General features: G+C 47.5%; 1 long non-coding RNA gene across 1 annotated transcript; it reads left to right on the forward strand.

Annotated features, from left to right (window-relative positions):
* The first annotated feature begins 2,121 nt into the window (after window positions 1-2,121).
* On the forward strand, window positions 2,122-9,575 carry LOC108295079. The gene is made up of 3 exons (XR_001821265.1): window positions 2,122-2,196; window positions 6,195-6,416; window positions 9,518-9,575. It is a non-coding gene; the product is annotated as an uncharacterized LOC108295079 (long non-coding RNA).
* Window positions 9,576-10,114: the final 539 nt, after the last annotated feature.

Consider the following 10,114-nt stretch of genomic DNA (forward strand, 5'->3'; position numbering starts at 1 on the left):
CTCATTAGTTGGTATTGGTTAATTCAAAAAAAAAAAAAAAAAAAAAAGGAACAGCATTTACAGGCTGTAGGAATCAAAGCCCTGGGCAGAGAGGACACTGAAAGTTGATCGACAGCATCTCTCATTTTGCTGGGCCCCTTTGGGAAGGCGGGTGACACAGTCACATTCCACTTGAGACATTTCCCCTGTTGGAGAACTAGACTCAGGAAAAGGAAAGAGCAGGCGAGGCTCCGGTGTGGCTTTCGTTAGAGTCCTCCACTCCTGGGGCTTTCTGCCCCTTGGACCACCCCCTCACAATACAGGAAAGCCAAGCAGAGATGCTGCTGGGAAGCTGGGATTGGAAATCCCAGTGTCCCCCCAAAATCACCGGTAAAACCAGGACAAAGATCTTCACCCTTCTCCTTCCAAGGGAACAATGATACAGAATGTGATTTGAAAATCTTAACTGGCAAAGGATGTGAAAAGAGAATTATTAAGAGCTCACGGTAGCCACATAAATCTTTTATAGCTGTGTTCTTTCAACAACTATGCTTCTTTTTCTCTTTTCAGACATTCACTTGGGTCTATAGAGACAGTGACACCCCAGGGATGGTGGCAGCTGAGAATCTAGGCAAGGAGCACCTGGTTACAGACATTCTCTGGGTTTTCTTTGGTTTGTCAGGCAGGGCTGCTGCCTCAACAAGCATATTCTCATAAGCCCTTGAAGGCAGCATCTGGTTACCTTTGCCTCTTCATCCCCCAACTGCACACACTTGGGAAGGGCTCAGTGCATCATTCCTTTGATGGATCCATTGATGACAGCTTATCTGAGGCAGGTGTTTTCTTGACTCAGAAGGAATTCCATCAGTAATCCCATTTAAGGGAATTTCTGTGGTCTGAACTTCTGCTCAGAAACATGTCCTGAGCGTGCAGCTATAAGTTAGCTCATGCTCTGGCAGATTTTCAGATGTCTGTGACATCACCTTAACCTGACAGCTCTCTGTTCGTGTTAGAGATCTTGCCACATTTCTCCAACTCCCCTTAAATCTTGTTTTCAGAATTTTATGACACTCAAGTTCTTCATGGGAGTCGTTGGCTCAGAGAGCACAGGCCATCTGCCAAAGACTGAGTCACCTGACAGGGCAGGGATGCACAGGCCTCAGGAACATGGGGCAGGTGCTTTGCTGTCACCTGTGGAGACCTGTTGGTCTGCATTCATGAAGGCATCATAATCGTCACTTGCAGTTTTAGTTTTCTGAATGGCTGGGACATTCAGAGCTCTCCCAGTGGTGCTCACAGGTAGTCCTGCCTATCTGGGAAATGGGGGAGGGGGGTGCAAAAGGGCTAAGCAGGGGAGCCCCCGGCTCTCTGTTGCCTTTTGCAAGCAAGAGGATGAAACAGCTGACATCTGTTTAGGGCGTGGGAATCCCATTACACTGAAAGCCTCAGATAAAGTAAACCAAAACATTTCATTAAAATTCATTTCCTTTTCTCACATCTTACTGAAAACAGAAAAATATTTCAACCTTGGCATAGCCACTGAATTATTCATCTAAAAATTAAAAACAAAACACAAAACAAACCTTTGATGCAACGCAGACTGGATCCCCCTGTCCCAAGCTCCTTGCTGTCCCTGCCTCTGAAGTGAGGCTGGGGCCTGGTCTTCCGCCGCGGCCAGCACCAAGGGGAGCCACATTCTCTTGGCCTTTCATGGGAGCAGCCTGATCACCAAGTGTGGGTCCTAGGACCGAAGATCACATGTTGTCATAACTCCTGGGACTGCAGAACTGAGACGGGCACTGGGAGCCTGGGGGGTGGGGGGGCACACCAGGGAGGGGCAGGCACCTGCCCTGGGAGAAGGCCTCTCACTGCTCTCAGAAGCCTAACCCAGCCAGGAGTGGAACTCGAGACCCACCCATAGTCCCATTACCAGGCAAAGCTCCTGGGGCATCTTCCTGCGGCTGCCTCTGCTTTCCACCCTCCCTGGAGGCTGACGCTGAAAGAGAGAGCCGGAGGCCTGGGCACCGAGCTCCCTCACTCATACACATGCCCTCAGCGGAGGGAGTGGGGCTGATAGGGAAGACAACGTCCTCTGGATGCCCCTTCCTGAGTTGTTCATTTGGGGCTTATCTTCCATTTTAGGTTTCCTTGTGATGCTCGTTTTAACCAGGTGGCACTTGCTTAGCAGTTTAGAGGAGAAGACCTGTTCCCCTACAGGTGTGGGCCTTTGGGATCATTGCCCTCTCCAGACCTGGCTGCTCCATCAGGTGGTAGCTCTTTCTCTGACCCTCCTTGACACCCTTAGTGCCCTAATTCTACTGCGCCCTCTGGTGAGTAGGGGTTTTCTGCATCTGTGGTGACCATATTTTTGAACCCAAAATGAATCTTGGGTATGAGAATTCTTGGGATGTTCAAGTGAACAGATCTTTTATTTATTTATTTATTTATTTATTTATTGAGATGGCGTCTCACTCTGTTGCCAGGGTGGAGTGCAGTGGTGTCATCTCGGCTCACTGCAATCTCTGCCTCCCAGGTTCAAGAAATTTCCCTGCCTCAGCACCCCAAGTAGCTGAGTAGCTGGGACTACAGGCACACACCCCCATGCCTGGATAACTTTTTGTATTTTAGTTGAGATGGGGTTGCTTCACCTTGTTGGCCCGGATGGTCTTGATCTCCTGACCTCGTAATCCGCCTGCCTCAGCCTCCCAAAGTGCTGGGATTACAGGCATGAGCCACCGCGCCTGGCCTAGTTTTTTTTTTCAAGACAGGGTTGTATTCGGTCGCCCAGGCTGGAGTTGAGTGGCATGATCATGGCTCACTGCAGTCTTGACCTCTGGGCTCAAGCCATCCTCCCACCTCAGCCTCCCCAGTAACGGGGACTACAGGCACATGCCACCATACCCAGCTAACTTTTTGTACTTTCTTTTTAAATGTAGAGATGGGGTTTCACCATGTTACCCAGGCTGGTCTTAAACACCTAGGCATAAGCAATCTGCCTGCCTTGGCCTCCCAGAGAGGTGGGGCTGCAGTGGAAGCAGATCTTTGAAATTCTGGCCACCTGAGAAGCCAGGGGCACGTGGCAGTTGTACCTCTGCCAGGTGTCCTGGGATCTTTCCAGCAATGGGACTTCCCTTTTGGGTATAGTCAGACTAGTGGCCTGCCTTTTTATTTTACTTGTTTCCTAGGTTTCTCCCTCATGAAATTCATTTATTTCAGTTACCAAAAAGTACTTTGTAGTTAACGATGGGGGCTTCTTACATTGATAGCCCAGAAACACTGGAAGATGTAAGTTAACCAGATGGCCCAGGCACAAAAACCATATCCACCCATTCTAAAGAGGGAGAGTGCTGAGAGCCCACCCTTTGCTTTGTTTCTGGGAAAAATATTGCCTCCTTCCCCTAAGAAACTGATCTGATTATTCAGTGTGACCATGAATGTTCATCCATCCTAAGGATACTCAACTCTATTTTATGTTTTGTGCAAATAAAGCCTAAGGATTGGTGAGAGATTTCGGCTTCTGCTAAAATACTCACTCAATGGTTGTAAACTCTTTTGTGAGAGGAGGATCCTTTTCTTTCCTTTTTTTTTTCTTTTTCTTTTTCTTTTCTTTTTCTTTTCTCATTCTGTTACCCAGGCTGGAGTGCAATGGCATGATCGTGGCACACTGCAACCTCTGCCTTCCAGGTTCAAGCAATTCTCCTGCCTCAGCCTCCTGAATAGCTGGGTTACAGGCGCATGCCATCACACCCAGCTAATTTTTGTATTTTTAGTAGAGATGGGGATTCACTATGTTTGTCAGGCTGGTCTTGAACTCCCAACCTCATGATCCAGCCCATGAATCCCAAAGTGCTGGGATTATAGGCAAGAGGAGGATTCTTAAAGTGAATGTGTGGTTCTTGGATACTGGTATCAACACCAGCTGTGTTGGCAGCAGAACTTGGGGGTTTTCAAGGAAAGAAACCTGGGGCAACAAAGGGAGGGTAGATGGGCAGAGTGGGGGTGAGTGGGGTGGAGCTGGAATCGGGAAGGCCAAGATGAAGATGGACCAAGGGCTGGGACTATCCAAGGAGCCCAGGTCTGCATGGCTGGGGCAAGGCTGGCTCAATCGCAACTCACTGCAACTTCCGTCTCCTGGGTTCAAGGGATTCTCCTGGCTCAGCCTCCCGAGTAGCTGGGATTGCAGGTGCCTGCCCCCATGCCCAGCTAATTTTTGTATTTTTAGTAGAGACAGGTTTTCACCTTGTTGGCCAGGATGGCCTTGATCACTTGACCTTAAGTGATCCACCCATCTCAGCCTTGCAAAATGTTAGAATTACAGGCATGAGCCACCTCGCCCAGCCTCTTGAACATGTATCTTTAAATGGTTTATTTAACAAATACTTACAAGAGTCTCTAATGGGCTGGACCTACATGGGGGAAAGATGCCCATTGTGGAGGAACCCTTACATTGGACTTTGTTTTGAATCACTATCACCCAGGGTGAAGTACACTAGCATGATCATGACACTGCGGCCTTGACCTCCCAGGCTCAGGTGATCCTCCCACCTCAGCCTCCCAAGTAACTGGGACCACAGGTACACACCACCACACCCAGCTAGTTTTTGTATTTTTTGTAGAAATTGGGTTTCTCCATGTTGCCCAGGCCGGTCTTGAACTCTTAGGCTCAAGCGATCTGCCCACCTTGGCCTCCCAAAACCTGAAGCCAGATCAGGCTGCCATGTCAAAATACCACAAACTGGTTGACTAAAATGTTGAACATTTATTGTCTCACCCTTATAGAGTCAGAAGTCTGAGATTAATGTGTTGGTAAGGTTGGTTCCAAGCATTTGGAAGTGGGGCACTCATATTTCCTTCTGTGGGCTGTGCAGGAGAATCTGTTCCGTGCCCATCTCCTAACTGCTGGCAATCTTTGGTATTCCTTGACTGGCAGATGCACTGCCTGGATACCTGCCTTCATCTTCACATGGCATACTCCCTGTATGTGTGTCTGTGTCCAAATATCCCTTTTATAAGGTCACCTGTCATATAGGATTAGGGGCCTACCCTACTCTACTGTGACCTCCTCTTAATTTAACTAATTACATCTGCAACGACTGTTTCCTAATGAAGCCACATTCTTAGGCACTAGCATCTTGGATACTGAAATGTTAGGGTTAGGACTTCAACATAGGAATTTGGAGTGTGAGGGACACAATTCAACCCATAACACCAGGTCCAAAGAGTGAGTCAAAGCCTGGATGGCGCCTGGGTGGTCATGCAGGAAGAGAGTCTGGGGTGAGAGTGAGGAAGCAGTAAGGACGCTGGAGTCCTCAGGTGCTGAAGGATTAACAAACGAAGAGGGAGTGGCCTCCCAAAGTGCTGGCATTACAAGTGTGAGCCACCATGCCTGGCCACCTCATTGGACTCTTGAATAATCAGAGGAAACCATTTTCATTATGTGAAGACGTTGACATTTTCAGATTTGTCACTGTAGTCAGCATTGATCTGAACTAAAATAGTCCTCAAGACCATTGTGGAACAGATTTGCCACACTAACCCTGAACAGCCTGCACAGGGACCTCTACATGAGAGAGAAACAAACCATCATGCGTCTTGCTATCTGTCTGTTATTTCTATGACCTCTGTAATTCTTATTTGTTATTTGGGGTTTTCTGCTCCACACAGATCAAGCTAACCCTAAAAAGAAAGTAACAGTTGCCTTGGTCCTGTTGGTGCTTCCCTCCCTTGCTTTTTGCCCGTTTTGGTCCAGTGTGCAATGGACTTGGACCCTGGGTTTTCCCCCAAATATAGCTTTGCAAGCTCTAACCCTCAGAGGCTCCACAATGCGAATGCCCTTTGGGCCTCCAGCCCAGGTTACTTCAGTAACTAATCCTTCTGCCTGGAACGGTTGGGCACCTTGATATGCAAAAATCCTCATGAACGTGGCAGATGACTCAATTGATGGGTGATGACTTACAGTCAGTGTTTATTACAGCCGTGTTCCTAGTTGTAATCTTCCCAGCTGACGTTTTTTAAATTGGATCTCTACAGTTTCCAAAACCTCCACTTGACACCTGTGGATTTAAAAATGAAATAACCTCAGATATGAAATAGCCTTTCTCCAATCCATTCCATGTAGTTGGAGGCTGGGCTTCCTCATGACAGGGCGACTGTAACGCTTGGCTATGAACCAGGGTATGGCCTCCAACCAAGCCTTGACAGTCTCATCCCTTTAGCCTTCCATGATCAGACCTCAACTTGTGAGAAGCCTTGCCTTGCTCATAAGTGGGAGTGAATGCTCATAGCTCTAGAAATCTCCCAGGAACCAGATATTGAAGCTCGAAGGGCTTAGGGAGTCCAATCTTCCTCTAAATTGGCCAATAGTGGAGGGGTGGAAAGAGAACACAATGCAAACCAGACAGACCCAAGCTTGAAACTCACTTCTGCCAAGCTACTGGGTATGTGAGTTTTGCCAAGTTATATCACTCCCCTGAAACTCAGGTGCCTCATTTGAAAGATGAAGCATCTTCCTATCTTACGAAGATGACGTATATGACGTATATGGAATGACAAGCCCTCTGTAAATGTGGTTATCTTCGGAAGTGATTGTAGCTCTCCTGCTCCATTCTCGCACACCTCTGGAGCCCTTGGTGACACTCAATGAGGTGTGTGACTTGTCCAAATAATCTAACCTGTTTGTACTGTTTCCTTGTCTTTAAAGAGGACAGTCGTAGCACCACCCACACAGCACTGTTGCAAGGATTCAGTGAGTTAAAGTGCGTGCGTGGTACGTAGAGCAGAGTGTGTAGAAGTATCCAGTGAACTGTTATTATCATATGAAGAGACTATTTGGTGGATCTCATCTCCCCTTATGGACAGAAAGTTCCTTGGGGCTTGAAACTTTGCCTGTATACCAGTTACAAACTCCCTTTTGCTGTGAAACCCAGTCCTTGGGATGCTCAGTCAGATCCTGTGGACTTACTGGCTGGTCTGCTCACGTGGAAACAAGGTAGGGTGTGGCCCATCTCCGGGTATAAACCTTGGCACCTGCGCAGGATTTGAATCTCGGGCACCACCTCTAAATGGATGGAACCCTGTGTCTATGCCTATCGCGTTGGTCTGGTCTGTCATAAGAAAGAAATCTTGCTGTCAGATGATCACCCATCTTCCCATAGTCCATTTTATTTTATTTTTTTAAGACAGGGTCTCACTCTGTCACCCAGGCTGAAGTGCAATGGTGTGATCATGACTCACTGTAACCCCGACTTCCCAGGCTCAGGCAATTCTCCCACGTTAGTCTCCCAAGTAACTGCAACTACAGGCATGCACCGCCATGCCTGGTTAATTTTAATTTTTTTTTTTTTTTTTTTTTTTACCAGTGTTGTCCAGGCTAGTCTTGAACTCCTGGGCTCAAGCGATCCTCCTGCTTTGGCCTCTCAAAATTGTTGGGATCACAGGCATGAGCCACTGCACCTGGTCCCCCAGAGTCTAGAGGATGGTGCCGGATCTGTTTTTAAATGTACCTGTTGAATATTTATTAGCTCAAACAGAGTTTGCCTGAGATGTGCATCTGGGGTCCACCCTCTTTGGCACTGTCCCTCATTTTCCTCCTCCATCATTCTCCCAAACTCTGTTAACCCCAAAACCCCACCACCCCTCCCTAACAAAGGATTCCCAGCTCAAGGCCGATTGGATCCATCAAGTTTTCCTCCTGCAGAAATTGTGGGGAGGTGGCTTCAGAGGCCCATGAGCAGAACCCCGTCCAGACACATAAACTTTTCTTTGGCTGGTTCCAACCCCTCTATTTCAGGCTCTGGTCCAAGTATGTTATGCAAGTCTCTACCTCTTCTAGCTGAAGCCAACCTCTCAGGAAAGGGATGCAGGAGAAAGCCATCCTGCCTGGGGTGTGGATAATGCTACCACGAGAGTCTCCTGTAATCTCGACTCCATGACATGCAGCCGCATGAACTAGGCAGGTATCTCCACGCACAAGGTGTGGTCAGTGCTCTGTGAATAACAGGTGTCCTGCCTGCCCCATCTCCTGTCTTTCTGGAGCCTGCCCTTACCCAGTGAGTCCCTGAAGAGAACATTCTGGCATCTCGTTGTGAGCTGTCACAGACATGGGTTTCTTTCAGTTTCCAAGATGATGGGATGCCAGCTGCTGGCTGCCCCCAAAAATCCTGGGAGCAGGACAGGCTTGGCTGTCCCAGAAGAAGAGCCTGGCATTGGGCTAGGAGGCTCAGAAGAGAAGATGAGCTCACTCTGCCCCGCTCAGTGTCTCCTACACGAAGACCAGGTTATCACAGGGACCTGCCTCCCCGCATTTGCATCCTCCATGCGTATTTTGCCAGCACATGCAGCATCGGGAACTTGAACATCCCTCTGCTTTTCCTGGTGTGAGACCCCCAGCCCCACATTAGGAAGGAGCCTGAACACTTGATGGAGCTTTCCCATCACCTGTGAGCAATGTCAACGCTACTGCTTCTCCTTCAGGAGACATGGCCACATCTCCCTGCTGTTTCCTCAAAGTGAGATGATTCGATTTTTTTCTGACAATCCCAGATGATCGTATCTTCCCAGGTTTTGTCATCTTTGAGGAATACTTGATATCTAGCTACAAGTCAAACAAAACCCGATTTAACTGATCGCTAACCAGCCGTCACGCATCCCTGAAGATGAACCTGCTTTATCCTTTTTGTAGCCTCTGGCAGAGCCAAGGAACAAAGAGTTCAGGAAAACAAAAAACACTAGAAACAGCACCGACACACGTCATTAAATCCAAATGTGACCAGCCTTGCCCACAAGTGTTGCCATCTTCTTTTAACAGGCACTCACTCGAACTTCATTAACCTGGTAGCTGAATAGCAGCTTGTCTCAGTGAGGTGCAGGGATTTTTGTCAAAGCCTGCCTTAGTGTAAAAGGCAGGGCCACCTACCATGAACTTCTCTCTGTGATTTCATTCTCCAGCAGTGCTGATGTATAAATAAACTTGTTTACAAGAATCAGAATGGCCATGCTAATGAAGTCTTATTTGTGTCACCACAATGACAAGTAATTTGTGCGCAGTTGAACTCGGAGAGTGGACAAAATGACCAGAGATTGTATTTCGGTTCTGAAGTTTCCATACAGATGTCTTGGGCCACAATTCGTCTATTTCTTTCGATTGTGTGTCCATGCTAGAGAAAAACCTTGTTACCATGCCCAGTGTGGTCAGTGAAATTACACTGTATGCAATGAGAAGAGAAGTGAAATAAGAAGCATTGATGAATGTACCCACGGGTGTAACCCTGGTGGCCAGTATGTGGTTCTCATGAAAGGAATGCATGAATACGAGGACCCTAATTATTGCTTTCAACTGACAAAGTGTGGTGACTATGTAGAGGCCGTTTCTGTACAACGGCTGTGTCTCAAAGCAGCTTTAGGAGTAAATATAGAAATTCTTGTGTACACCGTATTGCATGGAAAGTCAGCAAAAAAAAAAGCAAGACAGTTTGTTAAGACCTAGTTAAGTGGAGCTGGGGGACAATTAATTTTGTTTGTTTTTGTTGTTCCCTGGTAGAGGTCAACAAACTACAGACTATGGGCCAAATCTGACCCACCACTGCTTTTGTAAATAACATATACATTATGGAATACTATGCAGCCATAAAAAACAATGAGTTCATGTCCTTTGTAGGGACATGGATGAATCTGGAAACCATCATTCTCAGCAAACTGACACAAGAACAGAAAACCAAACATCGCATGTTCTCACTCATAAGTGGGTGTTGAACAATGAGAGGTGGACACAGGGAGGGGAACATCACACACTGGGGTATGTTGGGGGTGGGGGGCTAGGGGAGGGACAGAGGGGGTCAGGGAGAGTGAGGAGGGATAACACTGGGAGAAACGCCTGATGTAGGTGACGGGGGCATGGAGGCAGCAAACCACCATGGCATGTGTGTACCTATGCAACAATCCTGCAAGATCTGCACATGTACCCCAGGACTTAAAAGTACAATTAAAAAATAGTAATAATAAATAAATGAAACTTTATTGGACAAAAGCCACATTCGTGGCCCGGTGTGCTGGCTCATGTCTATAATCCTAGCATTTTGAGAGGCCAAGGCAGGCGGATCATGAGGTCAGGAGATTGAGACCATCCTGGCTAACACAG

Source organism: Cebus imitator, unplaced genomic scaffold (assembly GCF_001604975.1).
Source record: "Cebus imitator isolate Cc_AM_T3 unplaced genomic scaffold, Cebus_imitator-1.0 Scaffold19, whole genome shotgun sequence".
In the NCBI taxonomy this organism is placed as follows: Eukaryota; Metazoa; Chordata; class Mammalia; order Primates; family Cebidae; genus Cebus; species Cebus imitator.